This window comes from Neoarius graeffei, chromosome 24 (assembly GCF_027579695.1).
Source record: "Neoarius graeffei isolate fNeoGra1 chromosome 24, fNeoGra1.pri, whole genome shotgun sequence".
Lineage (NCBI taxonomy): Eukaryota > Metazoa > Chordata > Actinopteri > Siluriformes > Ariidae > Neoarius > Neoarius graeffei.
In genome coordinates this window covers 24025880-24053879 of record NC_083592.1, presented here as the reverse complement: position 1 = coordinate 24053879, position 28000 = coordinate 24025880, and the positions used below count along the sequence as shown (strand labels likewise).

General features: G+C 39.9%; 1 pseudogene; it reads left to right on the top strand.

Moving 5' to 3' along the window:
* On the top strand, positions 1-28000 carry LOC132872353 (xenotropic and polytropic retrovirus receptor 1 homolog; annotated as a pseudogene).

Genomic DNA, 28000 nt, shown 5'->3' with positions numbered 1-28000 from the left:
ATGCCAGTAACTCATATAAGCTTTTCACAACATCTGACTGCACACATGATCCCAGAGTGGAGGAAGCAGTATATTTGTTATGAGGTAAGCAGTAATACAATCAAATATAATTTCATTTATTTTTGTTGTAATTTTTATTTATTTATTTATTACTTTTGAGTTTTTGATCACTTAAATGTTGTGCTACAGTAACTAACCAAACTGTTTTATAATAGGAACTGAATTCCATTCTTACCAAGGAACACAGACAACACATCTTATTTGATAGTAAGGAAAATTAAAAAGTGCATCCCCAAAACTGTGAAAATGTATTTCTTCCATTATGCAATACATTGTTACAAGACTTACTCTGATAATAAGTCTTATTGCACTGTAGACTTGAGTTGCTACACCATGTCCTCTCAAAAGATAACAAAGCTTTCAAAGCACAGTTTATGCTCCTTCAGTAAGACAATGCTATAATCTCATAAATTATTCTTTATGTAACAGAAAACCTCATATCATTTATTATTGTACAAAACCTATTCTCACAATGGCAAAGACAATACAGCGGAAATGAATGATTAATGAACTTTCATAATTAAGTGCTTTGAGGAGAGAGCAGAATAGAAGGTAGGTTTATTTTATGGGTAATCATTTTTACAATATTATTATTTTTTCTGATATTAACCTCAGTGATATATTTATTTACAGAACACAGTCACCATTTTCCAGTATATGAGGAGTTCTTCAAAAAATGTGACACAGAGCTGAATAAAGTGAACCTCTTCTATTCAGGTAGTTTACTGAGAAAGCTGTTTTTTGGTTTAATGTTTTTGTGTCACTGAGTTGTAATATTTTCTCAGAAAAGTTATCTGAAGCGAAATGGAGGCTGTCCACATTTGGGATTGTTGCTCTGGATGATTTGGGAGCAGGTGTGGGAGGAAGTGGACATGTCTCAATCTCCTCAGAGGCCTACAGACATCTGCAGAAGAAAAAGACTGAAGTACATAAACTTAAAATGGTTGTTGGGGATTTTTATCTGAGTCTGGCCTTTCTTCAGAGTTACCAGGTAAATGCACAATCATTTCTGTGGAAATCTTGAAGTTGTTTGCTCAAAAGCTGGTCACTGAAGCAGCTTCTGACAATCACAATATTTTTCTGACCACAGGAGCTGAACTACCAAGGTTTTTATAAGATTACAAAAAAGTATGATGCAAAAATTCCATCTGAATATGGCCTACAGTGGAGAACTGAAAGACTAGACACTTCTTTACTACACACTGAGAGAAATACCTGTGAGGAAATGATGTTTAGACTGGAGGTGAGCATATATTGACTGATATAAATTGTTCTTTCAATTAAAGGAATCCCTTCTGTATACTGTATTTATCTGCATGGTTTCTGTGAATTGAATCGCACAGACTTTTATGCATCAACTTGAGGGTGGCAATGAAGAAAACGCTCTGAGAAGACTTGAACTCCCACCAAGGGGAATGGAACAAGTAAGAACTATGAAATCTTTCAAGTTGATGATACAAGTGATGTCCAGAATCATAAATAAATTGAGATTAGCTGTTTGTAAATTGCTCTTGCTTAATTACAGTGTAATTAATTACAGTTAATTAAAGTGCTGTTAGAGACAGAGTAATAGTTACTCATAAACATTTACAAGATTGTTAAATTGACTCTCTTATACTACTTTTTTCATGCAAAGTCAACTGGACAGTGGATAACATTTCGGATTGGTGTCACTTGTGGCCTCATTATTGCCCTGATAATTTTTATTGCTTTAAAAGGTTAGTGGTAGGACCATGTTAATATTACTTTGGCCCTAAATGACTCTCACTTTCTCATTCATATGTTTTATATTTTTATTTTGCTACTGTACAAGAATCAAATGAATCACATCTCAAGCATCTGAAGCCACTACTGCAACTCTACAGAGGGAGTTTTCTGCTGATTGAGTTCCTGTCATTGATGGGATTAACCATGTATTGCTGGAGAAGATCTGGAATCAATAACATTCTCATTTTTGAGCTGGATCCTAGACATCACTTATCACATCATGATGTTTTAGAGGTTACGTGCTCAGTATTATTGGGTCTGTATCAATTCTGTCATCATGATCATCACCAGCACAGTCACTGACTACTAAAACGCAATCTAGGTGGTGTATAATACTTTTCTTATGTTTCTTATGTATTCATTGCAGGTTGCAGGATATTTGGCTGTATGTTGTTGTATTAGCGTGTTGGCCTGGCTACATCCTTCACTCATGTCAATCCCACAGCAGCTGTACCCCCATTTATTCCACAGTTTTCTGCTGCTCTTGCTGTTAAACCCCACATCTACTTGTCACTCTTGGTCTCGTTGCTGGTTCTTAGCTGTGATGGTGAGATATGAGATTCCAGATTTCATACCAATAGTATAAAATTTACTTTACTTTTATATGCTTTTGCCGATGATGGTTTACAGTTTACAATCTGGTTCATCTTGATACTGCCATTATCTTCTGTAGTTAATCAGTAACATGTAGTTCCCCATACCACCCTGTGCATTTATAGTATTATACTAGTAATTATACTGAAATAATACTGTTGTACTATTGCTTTATTGTGCATGTCCTGCAGTTTACAAATAATATAGTCTTGTACACAGAGCCCCCATTTTGTTGTCTGTATTCCACCTTTTCCTGTAGGTGCAGTATTTTGTTCTGGTATATATTAGATGGAATGACAAAAACAAAGCCACTCTATGTCACTTCTCATAGGTCATCACCACAATCCAGCTAAAGTATATACACTAAAATACCCAAAGTATTTGGACTCCTGACTGTCACAACTAGATGACGTGCTTGATGAACATCCCATTCCAGAACCATGGGCTTTAAAATTGGAGTTGGTTTTCTGTTGTAACAGCTTTCACTGTCCTGGGAAGGCTTTGCACTAGATTTTGGGGTATGGTTGTGGGAATTTGTCTATTCAACCACAAGAGCATTAATGAGGTCAGGTACTGATGTCAGGTGAAGAGGCCTGGTGCTCAGTCAGCATTCCAATTCATCCCTAAGGTGTTCAGTGAGGTTGAGGTCAGGGCTCTGGGCAGGATACTCAAGTTCTTCCACACCAACCTTGGCAAACCATGCATTCATGGATCTCACTTTGTGCTCGGGGGCATTGTCATGCTGGAACAGGTTTGGGGCCACTTAGTTCCAGTGAAGGGAAATCTTAATGTTACAACATACAAAGGCATTCTATACAATTGTGTGCTTCCACATTTGTGGCAGCAGTTTGGGGAAGAACCACATATGGGTGTGAAGGTCAGGTGTCCACGTACTTTTGGCCACATAGTATAGGTCTGGACTAAATGGGGATGTGGATGTGGATCAAATATTTCTTGATGAGATAACTGAAGTCTTCTTTCTGAAAGTTGTTTTGCTTTAAAAAGCAGTGTTGTAATGAAGGATAAACAATTAGTTATATATAACTCTCTCTCTCATATATATATATATATATATCTATATATATATATATCAGCTGGATAGTACAGTGGTAACGCTCACTGACTACGATGCAGGAGATCGTGGTTTGAATCCCGGTCAGGGCAAAACATCATCCAGTAAGGGTCCTTAATGAAATACAACAACGATGCTACGGCAAGGGGGAGCCAGGAAGACAGGTCAGCGGGGAGATATCATCATCCCCACAGCTAACAGCCTCAACACAAGAGCTGCTGAGAAGGAAGATCGTGACCCAACTGGAAACCTGGAGCCCCTGACGAATACCGAAGCTGAGTTGCCAAGTACCTTCAGAAGATCTACTAGTAGATGTGAATGCTGCTCTGAAGACAATCTCCACAAGACCACCATCACTGAGACCACCAGTACAGCAACAGCAACCACCTTGGACACAAGGACATAAACAGTATCCACCATGGCCAAGATAAAGGCAGCACGGAGAGAAGTTAGCCAGCTAGCTGAACTACAGAAAGGGAACATGGGCCAGGAAGGCAGAGGCACTCGAAACTGCCAAACAGCGACTAACAGCTCTGGTTGATACTGGCATATACCAAGGAGATGCGCTATCTGCATTGGCCTGAACCCCCTCAGTCAGATCATCACGAAGAGCGGCTATGGGTACCGATTCCATAGTGGGGCAACAATCAGCCACCTGCTCTACATGGATGACATCTGACATCTGATGACATCATTCGGATTGGACAAGTGTGGCCGGATGGTCTGAAAGAGATTGAAATCTGAGGGGATTGACCTACCAGAGGGCAACATAGGTGATATCCAAGACAGCTACAAGTACCTTGGCATCCCACAGGCTAATGGAAACCATGAAGAGGCCACAAGGAAGTCAACCACAGCCAAATACCTCCAGAGAGTAAGGCAGGTCCTGAAAAGTCAGCTGAATGGTAAGAACAAGGTCCGAGCCATCAACATGTACGCACTACCAGTCATCAGATATCCCGCTGGTATCATAAACTGGCCAAAGGAGGAGATAAAAGCTCCTCACCATGCATGGAGGGTTCCACCCCAAGTCCAGCACCCTAAGACTATACACTAAGCGGAAAGAGGGAGGCCGAGGTCCAGGATGAAACATGGTCAAGACCATGGTCAAGACCATGGTCCAGGATGAAACATCGAAAATCCGAGAATACATCAGAAAGATGGCCCCAAAGGATGAACTGCTAAGTGAATGTCTCAGGCAGCAGAACCCTGATGAGAGGGCAGAGGAGGAGGAACAGACAACCTGGAGAGACAAACCCCTACATGGCATGTACCACCGTCAGATAGAGGAAGTGGCTGATATCAAGAAATCCTACCAGTGGCTGGATAATGCAGGACTGACAGACAGCACAAAGGCACTAATCATGGCAGCACAAGAACAGGCCATAGAGGCCAGGATCTACCAGAGTAGATCAGACCCAAGATGCAGACTGTGCAAAGAAGCCCCTGAAACAGTCCAGCACATAGTAGCAAGCTGTAAGATGCTAGCTGGATCAGTGTACATGGAGAGGCACAACCAAGTGGCTGGGATAGTATACAGGAACATCTGCAACCAGTATGGAATAGAAGTACCCGAGTCCCAATGGGCCATACCACAGAAGGTGGCTGAGAACAACAGAGCCAAGGTTCTGTGGGACTTCAGCTTCCAGACTGACAAACAGATCCTGGCTAACCAACCGGACATAGTGGTGGTGGACAAAGAGCAGAAGAGGGTGGTGGTGATAGATGTGGTGATCCCAGCTGACGCCAACATCAGGAAGAAGAAACATGAGAAACTTGAGAAGTATCAAGGGTTGAAAGAGCAGCTGGAACGGATGTGGAAGGTCAAGGGTTGCGTGGTCCCCATGGTAGTGGGGGCACTTGGGGCAGTAACCCCCAAACTGGGAGAGTGGCTCCAGCAAATCCCAGGAACAACATCTGAAGCCTCAGTCCAGAAGAGCGCAGTCCTAGGAACATTGAAGATACTGCGCAGAACCCTCAAACTCCCAGGCCTCTGGTAGAGGACCCGAGCTTGAGGATGACATGGATACCACCCCCCCGCCGGGGGTGAGAAGGAGATTTTATATATATTTGTATGTGTGCGTGTGGGCGGCACGGTGGTGTAGTGGTTAGTGCTGTCACCTCACAGCAAGAAGGTCCTGGGTTCGAGCCCCGGGGCCGGCGAGGGCCTTTCTGTGCGGAGTTTGCATGTTCTCCCCGTGTCCGCGTGGGTTTCCTCCGGGTGCTCCGGTTTCCCCCACAGTCCAAAGACATGCAGGTTAGGTTAACTGGTGACTCTAAATTGACCGTAGGTGTGAATGTGAGTGTGAATGGTTGTCTGTGTCTATGTGTCAGCCCTGTGATGACCTGGCGACTTGTCCAGGGTGTACCCCGCCTTTCGCCCGTAGCCAGCTGGGATAGGCTCCAGCTTGCCTGCGACCCTGTAGAAGGATAAAGCGGCTAGAGATAATGAGATGAGATGAGATGAGATGTGTGCGTGTGTAAGGACTTTAGGATTAATGGGGAACTTAACAGGAAAGAATCAATAGCCGTTAATTTTATATATATATATGTGTGTGTGTGTGTATAAATTTTTAAATACAATATAAGGGCCCGTTGGGCCTCAGCCTGAGGATCGCTCACATATTCTATTGTCTTTAAATGTTTTAAAATACTTATTCTCAATTTAAAACAGGTTTATTTAGCATGCCATATTATTATTTTTTATTTGTTTGTAATAATTTCCATAGAATTAATGAATGGCTATTGATTCTTTCATTAACGTGCTTTATCATGAATATTAGTTTATTTTTTTCTTTGTGAAGCACTTCAAGATTTTCTAACTTATTTAAGATTTGCTGGGTTATTATATGATTAATATTGTTTATATAATGGGAAACACTATGCTGGATAAATGCACTTTATCTTATTGAGTGCAGAAAATCATTGCACAAAAATTTATTGAGTTCTGACATATGGTACTAAGCTGCTAGGCAAATTCTGATTGATTGTACATTTCCAGTATCAGTTTAAAAAAGCCATAATCGTACTGCAGTGGCAACAGTCGCAACCATAGCCTGCATTCCTGTAGAGTCATGTTTTAAACTTTTTACTTTATATACATGAAAGTGATGAGTGCAAACATATGACCCCTTTTCCATTCTTGAATGGTTTCTCCCTTTCATTAATGATGCACACAACCACTACAGTGCAGTTCTCCCTGGTGGAGAATATTCCACCTGCGAATGAGTGTGTGAGTGAGATGCCATGATGTATCTTGCTGTAGCTGCACTGTTCCTCTTGTGTATCCACAGTGGAAGGTCCTGACAGCACCTCTCTGGCCTGTTGGGTTTGCAGATTGCTGGCTAGCTGACCAGCTCAACAGTCTGAGTCCTCTTATCTTGAGCCTGTGGGACCTACTGTGCTTTTACACCTTTCAGATCAACTGGGCAGGTCTGCAGGATGGCAGCTCTCTGGTTAGAGGTGCAGAAAATTCCACATCACTGCAGTCCAACATTGTGCATTGTTTTCAAGACAGCTGATTGAAATACAACAACATCAAAGACTTTTGCCGGAGATTATAAATTCTTAACACCTTGCAGAATAATTATTGTTACTTCAATAAAAGAACCTGTTAATAAATTGAGGAACATTCACATTTGTTTCACTGTGAGTGTGTAAATTTAGAGCTGAGAACAGAAGCTGTGCAATTTCACACTGTGTGTTATCTCTGTTTATGTCTCTGTATGTGTTTCAGAGAGTGTGGGCTGGAAAAGACAGAGCAAAGTAGTCATATGTCTGATTCAGTGCTTCCCTCCATGGCTGAGGTTCGCTCAGTGTCTTCGGAGCTTCTGGGACAGTGGGAACACAGTGCATCTCCTTAATGCTGGCAAATACTCCACTGTCTTTCTCATGGTCACTTTTGCAGGTCTCTACAACACAGCAAGAGGTAGTGAAATTTCTGTAAAATTTATATTTAACATTTAATAATTAAAGATATCTGATATGTCAGTGTCTCATGTAATTTTCTTTATGTTAATGGTATTGTTATAATTTATACAGATAGAAAACTCGATCTGAATTGTTATAACAATATAGTGAAAGTAAAAACAAAAATAAATGAGATATACCAGGCATCTTTAATTATCAATGGTTAAATGCTTATATTTTAGAACAGGATGGAGGTTATTAACAGCAAAAGGGGACTAAATCTGGAATTGGATGTTCAAAAAGACATATGACTGTTATGTTCTGGTGTCCACAAACCTTTTGGCTATATAGTGTACCTTCATGACATAAATGACCGAAACATACATAATGCGTTATTCCAACTATGTTAACTAACTTAACTATTAACCCTGGCTATGTCAATTTTGACAATGCTGATGTACCACCAGAGTTGAGTAACAGAGATTATGTACGTGTGCATGTATGTATGTATGTATGTATTTTACGTAAGGTTAAGGCACTTTCCAGGGTGACTTATGTAAGAACATTGTGACAGCTAGGTTTATAGTTGTATCAGTGTATTTCTGGCATGTCACGATCACACACTGGTGATTAGATTAGATTAGATTAGATTAGATTAGATTAGATTAGATTAGATTAGATTAGATTAGATTAGATTAGATTAGATTAGATTAGATTAGATTAGATTAGATTAGATTAGATTAGATTAGATTAGATTAGATTAAACTTTATTGATCCCTTTGGGAGGGTTCCCTCAGGGAAATTAAGATTCCAGCAGCATCATTACAGATAAACAGAGAAAAGAAATAGAGAAAAACTTCTAGATAAATTAAAACAAATTAAGTATTTACATATACAAATATAAAAAGAATAAGATATGGGGAAGAGAGGAAGGGGGAGAGAGAGGAGGGGTAAAAGGGGGGGCAGCAGGAGAGATACTGCACTTTATATTGCACATTATATTGCACATTGTCCGGTATTGCTTATTGTTAGGCTAGGCTACTGCTCCTTCCCGTCCTCTCTCCTCCTGTTACCCCCCTCCCCCCCAGAGGGGAGTTGTAACCTTCTATATGTGATGTAACATATAGAAGGTTAGGTTTAGAAAATTTAAGCTGAGCACTGTAGCGTTGAAATAAATTGACTTTCATATTTCTGCTTATAAGATTTTTATGAGTAAAAAGTACCAGTCAAAAGTTTGTACACTCCTACTCATTCATAGGTTTTTCTGTATTTTGACTATTTTCCCACATTGTAGAACAAGACTGAAGACATCAAAACTATGAAATAACATCTCACCTCAGTATCTCTAGCCACTTTATCCTGTTCCACAGGGTTGCAGGCAAGCTGGAGCTGGGATAAAATAACATATGGAACATATATGTAATTGTGGTTAACAAAAAAGTGTTAAAAAACCAAAATGTGTTTCACATTTTAGATTCTGTACAGCAGCCACCGTTTGATGACACTTTGCACACTATTAGCGTTATCTTAACTAGCTTCATGAGGTAGTCACCTGGAATGCTTTTCAATTAACAGGTGTGTGTTGTCAAAAGTTAGTTAGTGGCATTTTTTTAACCTTCTTAATGCATTTGAGATCAAACGGCAAATAAATAATAAAAGTAAATAATAAAATACAGTAAATAGCCCTATTCCATTAGTATACTGTAGTGATCCATATTATGTCAAGACATGAATTGTCTTTTAAGTAATAAAAATAAAGAAAAAAACCACTGAATTAGGTTGAATAGTTTGAATTTGAAGACACTTACTCATTTATTACTGTGTTGCTGAACCAACCGAGGACTAAATAAAAACTCTACTTGAAAACAAAATCCCCCCAAAATACCAAAAAAGTAACAAAAGATGGAATAAAAGTATTTGATGGTAAGATCATCTCATCTCATCTCATTATCTCTAGCCGCTTTATCCTTCTACAGGGTTGCAGGCAAGCTGGAGCCTATCCCAGCTGACTATGGGCGAAAGGCGGGGTACACCCTGGACAAGTCGCCAGGTCATCACAGGGCTGACACATAGACACAGATAACCATTCACACTCACATTCACACCTACGGTCAATTTAGAGTCACCAGTTAACCTAACCTGCATGTCTTTGGACTGTGGGGGAAACCGGAGCACCCGGAGGAAACCCACGCGGACACAGGGAGAACATGCAAACTCCGCACAGAAAGGCCCTCGCCGGCCACGTGGCTCGAACCCAGGACCTTCTTGCTGTGAGGCGACAGCGCTACCCACTACACCACCGTGCCGCCCGGTAAGAGCATATCTTTTTTTATTTTTGAAGAAGACCTGGCGACTTGTCCAGGGTGTACCCCGCCTTTCGCCCGTAGTCAGCTGGGATAGACTCCAGCTTGCCAGTGACCCTGTAGAGCAGGATTAGGCGGCTAGTGATAATGAGATGAGATTTATTATGAGATTTTTCATAAATTGCTACTGTCATTTTGCCAGTTTTTTCATTCTAAGCAGAAATGATTTGATCAGACGTTTTGTATAAAGTTTTTATCGCTTTTTGCAAAAAATAAAAATGCTCTGTTTCTCAAAATCCAGTGAATGTAAATATAAAAAAAAACAGTTATTCCACTCAATCTCATTGTACATGGCTGATAGCTAACTTGGCGTGATGTCTGTATAACGCCTTGTTGGTTATCAGCTCATGTACGACTCGATTTCGTGGAATAACTGTTAAATATATATAGGATATTACATGGTTGCACAAAGATATGAAGTTTATCTTAGAGTGGTAAACATATCACAAGTGAGCGAAGCGAACAAGTGAAAATATTTTGAATATGAGGAGATAAACTTCATGTCTTCGCACCACTGTGTATCCATCCATCCACTGTCTGTAGCCGCTTATCCTGTACAGGGTCGCAGGCAACCTGGAGCCTATCCCAGCTGACTATGGGCGAGAGGCGGGGTACACCGTGGACAAGTCGCCAGGTTATCGCAGGGCTAACACATACAGTGCGTTGCAAAATTATTCATCCCCCTTGGTGTTTGTCCTGTTTTGTTGCATTATAAGCTGGAATTAAAATGGATTTTTGGAGAGTTAGCAACATTTGATTTACATAACATGCCTACCACTTTAAAGGTGCACATTGTTTTTTTTATTGTGACACAAACAATAATTAAGATGAAAAAAACAGAAATCTGTAGTGTGCATAAGTATTCACCCCCTTTCATATGAAACCCCTAAATAAGAGCTGGTCCAACCAATTCACTTCATAAATCACATAATTATTTGATTAAGATCCACCTGTGTGAAATCAAAGTGTCACATGATCTGTCACATGATGTCTGTATAAATCAACCTGTTCTGGAAAGATCCTGACTCTGCTACATAACTAAGCAAGCAACATGCAAACCAAAGAGTACTCCAAACAGGTCAGAGACAAAGTTGTGGAGACGTATAGATCAGGGTTGGGTCATAAAAAATATCCCAAATTTGAATATCCCAGGGAGCACCATTAAATCCATTATAGCAAAATGGAAAGAATATGGCACCACGACAAACCTGACAAGAGAAGGCCGCCCACCAAAACTCACAGACCAGGCAAGGAGGGCATTAATCAGAGATGCAACAAAGACACCAACGATAACACTGAGGGAGCTGCAAAGATCCACAGTGGAGATGGGAGTATCTGTCCATAGGACCACCTTAAGCCATACACTCCACAGAGTGGGGCTTTATGGAAGAGTGGCCAGAAAAAAGTCATTGCTTAAAAAAACATGTTTGGAGTTTGCCCAACAGCATGTGGCAGACTCCCCAAACACATGGAAGAAGATTCTCTAGTCAAATGAGACAAAAATTGAACTTTTTGGCTATCATGGGAAATGCCATGTGTGGTGCAAACCCAACACCCTGAGAACACCATCCCTACAATGAAGTATGGTGGTGGCAGCATCATGCTGTGGGATGTTTTTCAACTGCAGGGACAGGAAAGCTGGTCAGGACTGAAGGAAAGATGGATGGCACTAAATACAGGGCAATTCTGGAGGAAAACCTGTTTGAGTCAGCCAGAGGTTTGAGACTGGGACGAAGGTTCACTGTCTAGCAGGACAATGACCCTAAACATACTGCTAAAGCTACACTGGAGTGGTTTATAGGGAAACATTTAAATGTCTTGGAATGGCCTAATCAAAGCCCAGACCTCAATCCAATTGAGAATCTGTAGCATAACTTGAAGATTGCTGTACACCAATGCAACCCATCTAACTTGAAGGAGTTGGAGTAGTTTTGCCTCGAGGAATGGCAAAAATCCTAGTGGCTAGATGTGCTAAGCTAATAGAGACATACCCCAAGAGACTTGCAGCTGTAATTGTAGCAAAAGGTGGCTCTATAAATTATTGACTTTTTTTTTGGGGGGGGGGAGATACTTATGCACACTCCAGACTTGTTTTTTCATCTTAATTATTGTTTGTATCACAATAAAAAAACAATGTGCACCTTTAAAATGGTAGGCAAGTTGTGTAAATCAAATGGTGCTAATCCCCCCAAAAATCCATTTTAATCCCAGCTTGTAATGCAACAAAACAGGACAAACACCAAGGGGGATGAATAATTTTGCAAGGCACTGTAGAGACAAACAACCATTCACACTCACATTCACACCTATGGTCAATTTGGAGCCACCAATTAGCCTAACCTGCATGTCTTTGGACTGTGGGGAGGAAACCAGAGCACCTGGAGGAAACCCATGCAGACACGGGGAGAACATGCAAACTCCACACAGAAAAGCCCTCGTTGGCTGCTGAGCTCGAACCCAGGAGCTTCTTGCTGTGGTGTAGGCCACTACACCACCGTGCTGCCCCCACCACTGTGTAATGTTCTTTATATTATATGGACACATAAAGAAAAAGGCAAGTTAGTCAAAAGAAATTTAACTTTGAACCTGTTCACCATGTTAACAACATGTATCTTCTTCTTTAGTATTCTGCCTGATGGCAGGTCTGCTCTGACGGCTTCAGACATCAAAGTTTCTAGGGAGGAATTACAGTAGTGGTTTCCCGTAACCTTCTACTAGATTATTCTGGAAGTTTACAATATGCATCCAGTCAGCAAAACTACTGGGAGTGACATCATCAGAGTGAAATATTGGAAAATATTTCACTCAGATCCACAGTGCATTTCATACGAAAAATGCAAGTTTTCCAATACAAGAAGATAAACTTCATATCTCCAAGCTAACATGTGATGTTCTTTTTATGATATATAAACACAGTCACAAACAAAAAGTACCAAATTTATCAAAACAATTTATCGATTTCCTCATGAGTGAACATATAGAGAGTTATGTCAGGGTTTTGAATGTCCATGTCTGGATATAGCTTGTATGAAAAATATAAGTAGTATATTTCCCAATAAAAAACTTGTTTTATATACCGTATTTTCTGGACTATAGAGCGCACCTGTATATAAGCCGCATCCGCTCTATTTAAAAAAAAAAAATTAAAAAAAGATATACAAGCCGCACCGGGCTATAAGCCGCAGATATCTATGTTGAAAAATTAGATATTTACTGCATGTACAGAACGATTTCGTACTGTAAATGTACATGTATGTACCTGAACAGATTCTTTCCGAACAGTGCCTTTTAACACGGCAGCAACTTTGCTGATTAAAACGGAACAGAACCAAGAGAAAATAACCGGTATTTATTTACCTTCATTTCTCCTGTGTTTGAAACCACAAGTCACTTTAATCATCTTCGCTGGATTTGAAAATAATTACCAGTTAGTAATTTGTCGTGCGTGTTCTTTCTGCTAAAGATCTGCTAATTCTTCTTTGCATTGATTTTTCGTCTATCTTATTTTTGATTCTACTTCCGGTTAGAGCGCCCCTAGCGGTGGAAGAAAAATCCACAGAATAGCCGCACCTTTGTATAAGCCGCATGGTTCAAAACCTAGGAAAAAAGTAGCGGCTTATAGTCCAGAAAATACGGGGTGTGTGTGTGTGTGTGTGTGTATATATATATATATATATATATATATATATATATATATATATATATATATATATAATGTAGAATAGAAACATTTCACTCTGACACCCAACTTTTGAACATTAAAAATTTATTCTTGACAAACGTTTCGGCTTTTGGCCTTCTTCAGTGTCATAAAAAACTACATAGTGTTGTGGGCTTGGTCTTATGTATACAAAATTGTGAATTCTATACACTTCAAAATAAAAAAGACAAAAATAAACTATTAATTACAAAATTTAATAATTAAATATTATTAAAAAGAATGCGTGTGGCAGCGGGGGCGTGGTCAAGCGCCGGTCTGTGACAGGAGGGCGGAGCCAGGGAAGGTGAGTGGCAGAATCGCTACACCTGACGGTGATTAACCTGTGTTTTGTGTGTTTTCCCAGTAACCGCTCCCTATTTAAGGAGGCAGAGGGAGAGCAGAGGGAGCGCAACCCGGGACCAGAATGCAGTGTGTGTGTGCGCGCGCGTGCTTACGCCGCATAATAGCAACTGGCGATTGAAACTGAAAAGTTGTTTAATAAAAAGCCTTTTCTGCGTCTAAAGCGTTGTCCTGCCGTCCTCTGTGCTCCACCCACACGTTGTAAGTGCTACAATGCGATTTTTAGATTTATATTCTTTTTGCTTGTTTAACCCATAAGGGGCTAAAGTAAACAATTGCGACATCCAGTACGCTTCCCTATTTAGAAGCACGTTGTCTAAACTATCTTGAGCAGCGTTTAATTATTGTTTCTATACAAATGAATTCAAAATCATTCAAATTATGGGGAGACTGATTAAAATATTTGGCTACTTCGCATGTTTTTTTTGTTTTGTTTTTCATACTAGATTTATGGTTACGAAAACGTACTTTAAACTCTGTAGTACAAGAGCCAACATATTGGCGATTACATTTATGGCAAGTTGCTAAATATATTGTATTGCGGAAAGTACAAGAAAGATGTTGACGAATTTTGTATTTCCTTACGGTTACGAAACTGACAAAAAAATTTGACTCAGTGAAAGTTATTACATAAATCGCGTTTTTTGTTACACCTAAAGCAACCTTGTTCATGCCCTTGATTATTGACTTCCGTGTCACCACACTTGAGTTTAGAAGGCGCCAGAATATCCTTAAGATTTTTAGGCCTTCTAAAAGCCGAAATAATACTACCCTCCGGAAATACTTCTTGCATGAAAGTAGAGGAATGCAAAAAGCTGAGATTGTTTTGCAAAATCTTACCGATATCCAGAAGGTTAGGATTAAAGTCAATAACCAAGGGCGTAACCTTACACTCAGGCTTAATTGCCCTAGGCTTAAGTAACTCACTCCTAGGGAGAGAAACTACTTGACCAAATTTACCAGAAACCAGGTTAGGGTCATAACCTTGATCTACTAAATACTTCTTGTATTCTGAATTTCTGCGGTTAAGAAAACCCTCATTAGAACAGTTGCGTTTGAGACGCAATGCAACGCTATAGGGGATGGTGCGCTTGCAATGCTCAGTGTGACAACTAGTGGGGGGAAGATAGAGGTGACTGTCGGTAAGTTTCGAATAGACATCGGTCTGAACGAAACCATCAACTAGGTGCAGGGTCAGGTCTAATACATTGAGCTTTTGCTCAGAAAAAAACAATTCGAATTTGATGGTAGGGTACAACCTGTTAATGTATTCCGTAAATTCATGTAATTTATCCTGACCGTGTGCCCAGATGTCGACTATGTCATCTCTATAACGCAGCCAAAGCAAGGATTTGATCGCATAAGATGCTGGGACAATTACAGAATCCCCTTCATTATAAGGAGCTTAATTTCGATCCTACGGATCTACATTTAAGGAGGGTTAAAGAATGGGAGGAGAAATGGCTTGGTGAAGGCCAGATTAGTCTTGATATAGCCCAGTGGGTTATAGACATCAAGGCCAAACCAGGTGTGGCCTTCGGTAATGTTAAAACCCATAAACTGGATAACCCACTACGTCTTATTACTTCGTGCTGTGGCACGGCTATAGAGACACTATCTGCCTTTACCGAGTTCCATTTGAAGCCTCTTACCCAAGGGCTACCATCATTTGTTAAGGATACTACTGATTTGCTTAACAAAATTGAAAATATCAATAAGGCGGGTCCTTTTCCCTCAGACACCCTACTAGTATCATGGGATGTAATTTCTATGTTCCCCAATATAGACAATACATTAGGTTTAACTGCGGTTAAGAAAGCCCTTGATTCTAGAACAGTCCTGCAGCCCTCTACGGAATGCCTCTTGGAAGCAGTAGAAATTTTGCCTTTTACACAATAACTCACAATTTGGCCAGTTTAATTTTTTGCAATGCATGGGTACTGCTATGGGCTCTAAGAATGTCTGCAGCTATGCGGATATAGCTATGGGTGAGATCGATAACCTAGCTAAAAATGGTTACGCAATCAAACCCTTGCTTTGGCTGCATTATAGAGATGACATAGTCGACATCTGGGTGCACGGTCAGAATAAATTACATGAATTTACGGAATACATTAACAGGTTGTACCCTACCATCAAATTCGAATTGTTTTTTTCTGAGCAAAATCTCAATGTACTGTTAGACCTGACCCTGCACCTAGTTGATGGTTTCGTTCAGACAGATGTCTATTCGAAACCTACCGACAGTCACTTCTATCTTCCCCCCCACTAGTTGTCACCCTGAGCATTGCAAGCGCACCATCCCCTATAGCGTTGCGTTGCATCTCAAACGCAACTGTTCTAATGAGGGCTTTCTTAACTGCAGAAATTCGGAATACAAGAAGTATTTAGTAGATCAAGGTTATGACCCTCACCTGGTTTCTGGTAAATTTGGTCAAGTAGCTTCTCTCCCTAGGAGTGAGTTACTTAAGCCTAGGGCAATTAAGCCTGAGCGTAAGGTTACGCCCTTGGTTATTGACTTTAATCCTAACCTTCCGGATATCGTAAGATTTTGCAAAGCAATCTCAGCTTTTTGCATTCCTCTACTTTCATGCAAGAAGTATTTCCGGAGGGTAGTATTATTTTGGCTTTTAGAAGGCCTAAAAATCTTAAGGATATTCTGGCGCCTTCTAAACTCAAGCCTGGTGACACGGAAGTCAGTAATCAAGGGCGTGAACAAGGTTGCTTTAGGTGTAACAAAAAAATGCAATTTATGTAAACTTTTTCGCCGAGTCAATTTTTTTGTCAGCTCCGTAACCGGAAGGAAATACAAAATTAATCAACATCTTTCTTGTACTTCCCGCAATACAATATATTTAGCAACTTGCCATAAATGTAATCTCCAATATGTTGGCTCTTGTACTAGAGTTTAAAGTCTGTTTTCGTAACCATAAATCTAGTATGAAAAACAAAAAAAAACATGCGAAGTAGCCAAACATTTTAATCAGTCTCCCCATAATTTGAATGATTTTGAATTCATTTGTATAGAAACAATAGTTAACGCTGCTCAAGATAGTTTAGACAACGTGCTTCTAAATAGGGAAGCGTACTGGATGTCGTAATTGTTTACTTTAGCCCCTTATGAGTTAAACAAGCAAAAAGAATATAAATCTAAAAATCACATTATTTTAAATATTATTTAATTATTAAATTTTGTAATTAATAGTTTATTTTTCTTTTTTATTTTGAAGTGTAGAATTCACAATTTTGTATATATAAGACCAAGCCCACAGCACTATGTAGTTTTTCATGACACTGAAGAAGGCTGAAGCGTTTGTCGAGAATAAATTTTTAATAACGTTCAAAAGTTGGGTGTCAGAGTGAAATGTTTCTATTCTACATTATCTATATCTACACTGCTGGGACCTGTGGTATCCTTTGGATCCTTTTGGACAGACCGGTTGTTGGGTGACAGACTTTTTACTCTACTATATATATTTTTTATATATATATATATATATATATATATATATATATATATATATATATATATATATATATATGGAAAACTTAAGAGACTGCTTCAATTATTTCTTAAATCGACATCTCTATTTATGGCAGCCATTTCATTCCACTGTCTGTGCTGGAATGAAGCTCAAGCTCATCTCATTTTATTTAATGAGGTACTGATTATTTCATCACCTGAACCAAATCTTATTTAATAAGGAAATGTATAAAAAAACATTGCTGTGGTCCTCACTGTCCTCTTGCAATGGGACCAGTTTGGCTGGCAAAAACAGTGCTAGTAGTACCTTAAATTTAATTGAAATACAAAAATATCTATTTATCATGGCAAAAGAGTTAAAAAGTTTTGAGTGAGAAAAAGGGTTAAATTCTGGCTTTACTGGCAGAAGGATACAGTGAGTGTCAGGTTGCTTCCATTCTCAAAATTTCAATGATGGTAGTTCATAAGGACAAGGTTAAGCAGCAGACACTGGGGACAACAAAGTTACAGACTGGCAGAGGGCAAAAACGACCCACCACTGACCAGAATAATTGTCATCTCCTTTGAATGTCACTCAATAAATTTAGGATAATGTCAGGTGACCTACAAAAAGAATGGCAAATGGCAGCTGGGGCAAGGATGGTTCAAAACAGGCTCCTCTGGGTGGGGATGAAGCCATGCAAAGCTAGAAAAAGCCCTTCATTAATAAGAAGCAAAGAAGAGCCAGGCTGAAGTTTGCTAAAGACCGTAGAGGACTGGAGTAAGGTAATCTCTGAGGAGTTCAATTTTCAGCTTTTCCCATCACCTGGTCATCTAATGGTTAGATGAAGACCTGGAGAGGTCTACAAGCCACAGTGTCTTGCAGCCATTGTGAAATTTGGTGGAGGCTCGGGGATGATCAGGTGGTGCTACAGCAAGGCTGGAATGGGGCAGATTTTTGTTTGTGAAGGACACATGAATCAAACCATGTACAAGGTTATCCTGGAAGAAAACTTGCTTCCTTCTGCTCTGTCAATGTTCCCTAACTCTGAGGATTGGGTTTTCCAGCAGGACAATGCTTCTACTGTAACACAAACTGCTGAAAAAGTTAATGCTGAAACCTTTCTGTTTTAGCCAGCACTAACTTTTTCAGTAGTCTGTGCTGCAGTAGCTGTTCTGTGGGATTGGCACATATGGACTAGTCTTCATGCCCGATGTGAATCAGTGAGCCTTCAACACCCTGTTGCTGGTTGACTTTCTTGGGACCAGGGCCGTAACTACCATTGAGGACACCGAGGTCATGTCCTCGGCATTTTTTTCCCACGGTATTTTTTTTTTCACTCAGAAATGTGAAATTAATATATGATGAAAATCGTTCTGACTTTGATCGGTGGAAAATTCTAAATTCAGCTTGCATCCCCCTGTTCTCATGTGTTTGTCTAAAAATAAAGTCCACATAATCATTTTTAAACGAAGCTGAAATATCCGACATTGGAAACATTTCATATCAGGCAGCCTCGCGATAGTCAGCTAAGCACCACGGGATATACAAGAGCTGAGAAGTGTTCTCATCAAGGTCCGACTCCGCAGCCAGTCAGTTCGTCAATTAGTCGTGGAATCTGAAAATTGACATAAGATGAAGAAGTCTACTAGACTAAAACAAACCAAACTCAGCTTTGGAAAGTCAGCAAGTGAGAGAAAAAGAAAGAGGGAAGAAGGTGAGTTAATTTTGCCAGTCACTGACAGTTTGTGCCGGAATACTTATGATCATTAACAGTGCAATTTTAATTAGCATTTCAAGCAACAACAGTCGAAGCCACTTAGCTAGATAGGATTTTCGTTTTCCAGGCAGCACAAACTCTTTTTTTTTTTTTATTCTCTCTCTCGATTTGATTTGGTGCGTTTCAGATCAGAAAAGGCTGGACAGTCGTGACCTGTTGTTTATGAAGTTATTGGGTGCTGACGAGACTTGAGCTATTTTGCTAACTTACCAGACTATAGGCTAACGTGAACACAAGACACTATTGTTTTGATCATTGGTTGTATTTTCGAACGGAAATGAAAACGGGTAGCAAACTTATGTTCACATTTTATTTACAACATGATGTAGCACCTCTGACTGCTTTCTGTCAATCATGAGCAGCCCAGCCGTGTTCACAGCTCCTCCTCCAATCACCAGCTGGAGATGAGCCTCCTCTCGGGAAGTCTTGTCCCGCCCCTCTTATTGACTCCCATCTCCAGTGAGGCTCAGTCTCCGAATGGAGCGGTTTAGTCGGTTTTGTCCAATAACCGTCTAGTATTTTGCTATTGAAAAGGGCAGATATTTTTTAAAAAGCAATTGAAGTCTATTCAGGCTCAGCTAGATTGCGTTGTCACTCTCACTCATTCTCACTCACGCACGCACACACACAAAAGACTTTTGTGATCGTGCAGTTTTGAAATTGTTAAAATAAACATGTTCACCTACATGTTCATCTTGTTGGGCTTGTGATTTTGACTCATTTCCAAAATGTATGAAAAGTCACCATATTAGGACTTTTTTTTGGCAAATAAGATGTATCGCAATGTTTGACCTCGGTATTTGAAAAATCCTGGTTACGGCCCTGCTTGGGACCACTTTTGCTAGGTACTAACTACTGCATACTGGGAACACCCCACAAGATGTGCCATTTTGGAGATGCTCAGACCCAGTCATCTAGCCATCATGATTTGGCCCTTGTCAAAGTTGCTCAGATCCTTACGCCTGCCCATTTTTCCTGCTTCCAACACATCAACCTCAAGAGCTGACTGTTCTCTTGCTGCCTAATATATCCCACCCTTTGACAGGTGCCATTGTAATGAGATAATCAATGTTATTCACTTCCCCTATCAGTGTTTTTAATGTTATGGCTGATGTCTTGCAATTTTTCATACGAACTACATCCAGGACATGGAGATCCAAAACCATGACATAATTCTCTGTATATCATTTTTGAGGAAATTGAGGAATTGTTTTGATAAATTTGGGTACTTTTTGTTTGTGAATGTGTCTATTTAATAAAAAGGAAATCACATGTTGGCTTGAAGATATGAAGTTTATCTTATGTTGAAAAACTTGCATTTTTCATACAAAATACATTGCAGATTTGAGTGACATAATTTCCAATATTTCACTCTGATGACATCACTCCCAGTGTTTTCCCACTGACTAGACACGTGTTGTCAAAATGGTGAACCGTTTCAAAATTAAAATTTATTTTGATTAATTTTTGTGGAAGTGTCCATATAATATAAACAACATTACATGGTGGTGCAAAGATATGACATTTATCTTCTCGTGTTGAAAAAAAAAATACAAATTATATATATATATATATATATATATATATATATTACACACACAGTGGGGCAAAAAAGTATTTAGTCAGCCACCAATTGTGCAAGTTCTCCCACTTAAAAAGATGAGAGAGGCCTGTAATTTTCATCATAGGTACACTTCAACTATGAGAGACAGAATGGGGGGAAAGAATCCAGGAAATCACATTGTAGGATTTTTAATGAATTAATTGGTAAATTCCTCGGTAAAATAAGTATTTGGTCACCGACAAACAAGCAAGATTTCTGGCTCTCACAGACCTGTAACAACTTCTTTAAGAGGCTCCTCTGTCCTCTACTCGTTACCTGTATTAATGGCACCTGTTTGAACTCGTTATCAGTACAAAAGACACCTGTCCACAACCTCAAATAGTCGCACTCCAAACTCCACTATGGCCAAGACCAAAGAGCTGTCAAAGGACACCAGAAACAAAATTGTAGACTTGCACCAGGCTGGGAAGACTGAATCTGCAGTAGGTAAGCAGCTTGGTGTGAAGAAATCAACTGTGGGAGCAATTATTAGAAAATGGAAGACATACAAGACCATTGATAATCTCCCTCGATCTGGGGCTCCATGCAAGATCTCAGCCCATGGGGTCAAAATGATCACAAGAATGGTGAGCAAAAATTCCAGAACCACACAGGGGGACCTAGTGAATGACCTGCAGAGAGCTGGGACCAAAGTAACAAAGGCTACCATCAGTAACACACTACGCCGCCAGGGACTCAAATCCTGCAGTGCCAGACGTGTCCCCCTGCTTAACCCAGTACATGTCCAGGCCCATCTGAAGTTTGCTAGACAGCATTTGGATGATCCAGAAGAGGATTGGGAGAATGTCATATGGTCAGATGAAACCAAAATATAACTTTTTGGTAAAAACTCAACTTGTGTTTGGAGGAGAAAGAATGCTGAGTTGCATCCAAAGAACACCTACTGTGAAGCATGGGGGTGGAAACATCATGCTTTGGGGCTGTTTTTCTGCAAAGGGACCAGGACGACTGATCCATGTAAAGAAAAGAATGAATGGGGCCATGTATCGTGAGATTTTGAGTGAAAACCTCCTTCCATCAGCAAGGGCATTGAAGATGAAACGTGGCTGGGTCTTTCAGCATGACAATGATCCCAAACACACCACCCAGGCAATGAAGGAGTGGCTTCGTAAGAAGCATTTCAAGGTCCTGGAGTGGCCTAGCCAGTCTCCAGATCTCAACCCCATAGAAAATATTTGGAGGGAGTTGAAAGTCCGTGTTGCCCAGCGACAGCCCCAAAACATCACTGCTCTAGAGGAGATCTGCATGGAGGAATGGGCCAAAATACCAGCAACAGTGTGTGAAAACCTTGTGAAGACTTACAGAAAACGTTTGACCTCTGTCATTGCCAACAAAGGGTATATAACAAAGTATTGAGATGAACTTTTGTTATTGATGAAATACTTATTTTCCACCATAATTTGCAAATAAATTCTTTAAAAATCAGACAATGTGATTTTCTGGATTTTTTTTTCTCATTTTGTCTCTCATAGTTGAGGTATACCTATGATGAAAATTACAGGCCTCTCTCATCTTTTTAAGTGGGAGAACTTGCACAATTGGTGACTGACTAAATACTTTTTTGCCCCACTGTGTATATATACACTTGTGTTCAAAATAATAGCAGTCCAACACAACTAACCAGATCAATCACTGTTTTTGGTGGAAATTATATTACTACATAGCAAATAATTTACCAGTAGGTGTAGTAGAGTCATAGAAAACCAACAGACCCAACATTCATGATATGCATGCTCCTGAGTCTGTGTAATCAAATAATTAAATGAAAGGGACGTGTTCAAAATAATAGCAGTGTGGAGTTTAATTAGTGAGATCATTCATTCTGTGAAAAAACAGATGTCAGTCAGGTGGCCCTAATTTAAGGATGAAGCCAGCACATGTTGTACATCCATTTCTCTCTGAAAACCTGAGAAACATGGGTTGTTCCAGACATTGTTCAGAAGAACAGCGTGCTTTGATTAAAACGTTGATTGGAGAGGTAAAACGTATACTGTAAAGAAGTGCAGAAAATGATGGGCTGCTCAGCTAAAATGATCTCCAGTGCTTTAAAATGGACAGCAAAGCCAGAGAGACGTGGAAGAAAACAGAAGAATACCATTCGAATGGATCGAAGAATAGCCAGAATGGCAAAGACTCAGCCAATGATCAGCTCCAGGGTGATCAAAGACGGTCTGAAGTTACCTGTGAGTACTGTGACAATTAGAAGATGCCTGTGTGAAGCTAATCTATCGGCAAGAAGCTCCCGCAAAGTTCCACTGTTAAAAAAAAGACGTGCTGAAGAGGATACGATTTGCCAAAGAACACATCGACTGGCCTAAAGAGAAATGGAAAAACATTTTGTGGACTGATGAAAGTAAAATTGTTCTTTTTGGGTCCAAGAGCTGCAGACAGTTTTTCAGACAACCCCCAAACACTGAATTCAAGCCACAGTACACTCTGAAGACAGTGAAGCATGGTGGTGCAAGCATCATGATATGGGAATGTTTCTCTTACTATGATGTTGGGCCCATTTATCGCATACCAGGGATCATGGATCAGTTTGCATATATCAAAATACTTGAGGTCATGTTGCCTTATGCTGAAGAGGAAATGCCCTTGAAATGGGTGTTTCAACAAGACAACGACCCCAAACACACCAGTAAGCGAGCAGCATCAGGGTTCAAGACCAACAAAATGAAAGTTATGGAGTGGCCAGCCCAATCCCCGGACCTTAATCCGATAGAAAACTTGTGGGGTGACATCAAAAATGCTGTTTCTGAGGCAAAACGAAGAAATGCAGAGGAATTGTGGAATGTTGTCAAATCATCCTGGGCTGGAATACCTGTTCACAGGTGCCAGAAGTTCTCAGAAACCGTGGTTATACAACTAAATATTAGTTTAGTGATTCACAGGAATGCTAAATCCTTAAGATTCTTTCAGTTTATACAGTAAATATTTGGAGTTTGTAATGAAAAATGCATGACACTGCTATTTTTTTGAACAGCCCAATGTTAATTTTTCTTCATTTTCTGTAACGTAATTAAAATATTGATACATTTTTCTTCATGTTTTGATGTAGAATATAATGTGCAGTGTTCCCAGTGCATGGAAATAAAAACTATTATAAGGATTTTGAGCTTTACTCACGTTTTTAAACACACTGCTATTATTTTGAACGCAACTGTATATATATATATATATATATATATATATATATATATACACCCATCCATCCTTTATCTGTGGTTGCTTATCCTGTCCTATAGGGTCGCAGGCAAGCTGGAGCCTATCCCAGCTGACTATGGATGAGAGACGGGGTACACCCTGGACAAGTCACCAGGTTATCACAGGGCTAACACAAAGACAAACAACCATTCACACTCACACCTACGGTCAATTTAGAGCTACCAATTAATCTAACCTGCATGTCTTTGGACTGTGGGGGAAACCGGAGTACCCGGAGGAAACCCACGCAGACATGGGGAGAACATGCAGACTTCATATATATATATATATATATATATATATATATATATATATATACATTTTTTTTCACCACTTGAAGATAAACTTTATATCTTTGTGCAACTGTGTAATGTCCTCTATGCACAGTACAGTGATGTGATGGAGTGGTTAGCTCACAGCAGGCTCTGGTTATGGGTGGAGGTATATCACGAATGTGTCACTCATCAGAAGTGGTCACTGTGGTCAGTTGTTGCAATGTTCCAGCATAAGAAAATGTAATAACATCGCCTAATGCCAGCAAATGTATATTTCTTGTAACTCAGGTATTCTGTCAACTTAAAAGTTTTTTTTTTCTTTTACAGCTGTTGGAGTAAGCAAATTGGAGTTAGAAAATTTGTTCTGATTTATGTTAGTTGGCAAGAAGAGCTTATGAAGATTTTATGTTGCTCTATAAACACTGCCCATATTACCTCATTCATTCATTCATTCATTCATTCATACATTGGATAGAATCTTAATGATCTATGTGCTTTAGAGAAGTATGATCTGGCCATGGAGGAGAGTGTGTACGTGTATCTGTACTTGTGGGCCATATCTACCTGCATAAGTGTAATAGTGACTGTAACCTGGGACCTAAGGATGGACTGGGGACTGTTACAAGGAAATGGACTTCTGAAAGAGGAGCTATTTTATTCCAGAGAGGTATAATATACAGATATAGCTTTCCTCATTATCAACAATGCTGTGTCATACATTGATCAGCCATAACATTAATACCACTTGCCTAATATTGTGCCGGTCCTTCTTGTGCCACCAAAACAGTGATCCATTGCAGTATGGACTCTGCAAAACCTCTGAAGGTGTGCTTCTGGCACCAAGACATTAGCAGCAGATCCTTTATGTTCTATAAGTTGCGAGGTAGGGCCTCCATGGATCGGACTTGTTTGTCCAGCACATCCCATAAATGCTCGACCATCTTGAGATCCAGGGGATTTGAAGGTCAAGTCAACACCTCTTTGTCATGTTCTTCAAACCATTCCTGAACAATTTTTGCAGTGTGGCAGGGCGCATTATCCTGCTGAAAGAAGCCACTGTCATTACGCATTACTATTGCCATGAAGGGATGTTCTTGGTCTGCAACAATTTTTAGGTAGGTGGTACATATCAAAGTAACATGTGCATGAATGCCAGGACCCAATATTTCCCAGCAGAACATTGCCCAGAGCATCACACTGTTTAAATTCTTCTCATAGTGCATTCTGGTGCCATTTCCTTCCCAGGTAAGTGATACAAAGGCAGTTGGCCGTACGTATTATGTAAAAGAAAACATGATTCATAAGACCAGGCCACCTTCTTTCATTGCTCCATGGTTCAGTTCTGATGCTCACATGCTCATTGTAGGCACTTTCGGCAATGGACAGGGGTCAACATGGGCACTCTGATTGTTCTGCGACTATGCAGCCCCATATGCAGCAAGCTGTGATGCACTGTGTTCTGACAACTTTCTATCATAGTCAGCATTAACTTTTTCAACAATTTGTACTACAGTAGCTTTTGTGGGATTGGACCAGATAAGATAGCCTTTGCTCCCCAAATGCATCAATGAGCCTTGGGTGCCCATGACCCTGTTGCCGGTTCAACAGTTTCCTCCTTTGGTCAAACTGCATACTGGGAACACCTTAGAAGACCTGCCATTTTGGAGATGCTCAGACCCAATCATTTAGCCATCACAATTTGGCCCTTGTCAAAGTCACTCAGATCCTCAGCGTTTAAGTCTCGGCTGAAAACATATCTGTTTAGTCAAACCTTTTGTTAATGGTGCTTATGAGGTAAAGGAGTAGATCTGGAGGGTCCTCAGACATAGTGTGTTTTGGTAAACTGGGATGTATGGATGCTATCAGTCCCCCACTCGCTTGCTCACTCGAGTTTGTTGACAGTGTAGTAGCTGCTGCTTTATGTCCCAGGGCTCCCTCATGCCTGTGTTACCTTCTGGCTCTCCCCTTTTAGTTATGCTGTCATAGTTAGTTTTGCTGGAGTCCCTGCTTGTACTCAGTGCAATATGTATACTGTTCCTACTTATTCAGGTGACATTGGGCATACCTAACAACCTGTGTCTTCTCTCACCCCCCAAATCCGTCCCTCTGAGTTACATGTTGGTCCTGGGATTGAGATGCTGACCTCTTCTGCTCCTTGGACCTGCCTAATCCATCCTGGTGCCCTGTGTCTGGTTGGAGTCTCATCGCATTGCTCCTGTGGAGAACGGCCCCATGTGGACAGTTGAAAGTCACACTTGGAAGATGCTCTGGACACTTACAGTAATGCTTTTATGGCTGAGGACTACAGTTGACTTGCTAACTTTAGGACTGCAGTTGTCATGAACAGTTTTGCACTCAAGTTTCCATCAATGAAGAGTTATAACATCAACAAAACTGACTTCATGTTAAAACTGTTAATGTTATAGTCATGTTGTCTGTTGTTGCCCAAATGAGGATGGGTTCCCTTTTGAGTCTGGTTCCTCTCAAGGTTTCTTCCTCATGTCGTCTGAGGGAGTTTTCCTTGCCATCATCACCACAGGCTCGCTCATTGGGGATATATTAGGGATAAAATTAGCTCGTGTTTAAAGTCGTTCAAATTCTGTAAAGCTGCTTTGCGACAATGTTTATTGTTAAAAGCGCTATACAAATAAACTTGACTTATGCTTGCCCATTTTTCCTGTTTCCAATACATCAACTTCGAGAAATGACTGTTCACTTGCTACCTAATATATCCCACCCCTTCAGAGGTGTCATTGTAATGAGACAAGTGAAGTGAATAACTTCAATTGTCAGTGGTTTTAATGTTATGGCTGATCAGTGTATTTTTAAACATTCATAGAGATTATTGAGATATACTGTACAGATGCAATGTAATGTGATACATTTGATACTTATATATAGAAGTCTAGCTGGGCTAAAATTAGAATTTAAATGGACATTACATATTGATAGTAATAGTTTAATCATATTAAATCTAATCATAGTTAAACACTTAGTCATGCATCCTTCTGTTTTGTTGTTCATTTTATTTAAAACTTCAATAAATTCAGTTTATTTTTTATGTGGCTTTTAGGTGTATTACTATGCAGCCATGTTAGCAGATGTGCTACTGCGGATCTCTTGGGCTATTAATATCCTCTTGGCTCAGATGAAGGATTCAGCTGCTGTTTTTACTGCTAGTGCCATACTGGCTCCATTGGAGGTCCTCAGGTTAGATTTACTTTACAGTAAGGCACTAAAAATGTATCGATTTTGAAGTTGCTCAGGCGAATCCTGCCGTTGCAGTAATTTGACTCTTGTCTTTTGAGAATTAATGTTTTTAAAAATTTATTTACTTTAAAATATTGTTTCTGCAAATACCAACTGATTTAATTTGATTTAATTTATATTTTTCATTCTGCAGGCGGTCAATCTGGAATTTCTTTTGACTGGAAAACGAGCACCTGAAAAACTGCAGGCAATGTCGAGCCATTCGTGATTTTGATTTGCCTGCTACACCAATAAACCTGCCACAGCAGAAGCTCATTGAGAAGCTAAAGGACCCAAATGAGCTGATTATTGGCCAACAGGAAACCAGGATCTCACACCGTAATCCGACTTGTTTCCTCTTTAAATATCTAAGGTGATTATCTGCACCAGTATTAGTTTGCTTTACATATATTTACATAAGTAGATTATTTGTATGGTTTTGGCATAGATAAATAATTGTGGACATTTTTAGAAGCAAGCTATTTCTCTTTTTGCAGATCAAGGATTAAGGAAACAAACTTACCAAACTTAGGGAGCCCAGAGATGGCAAAAGAGGTCTTAAAATTGGTGCACACTTAA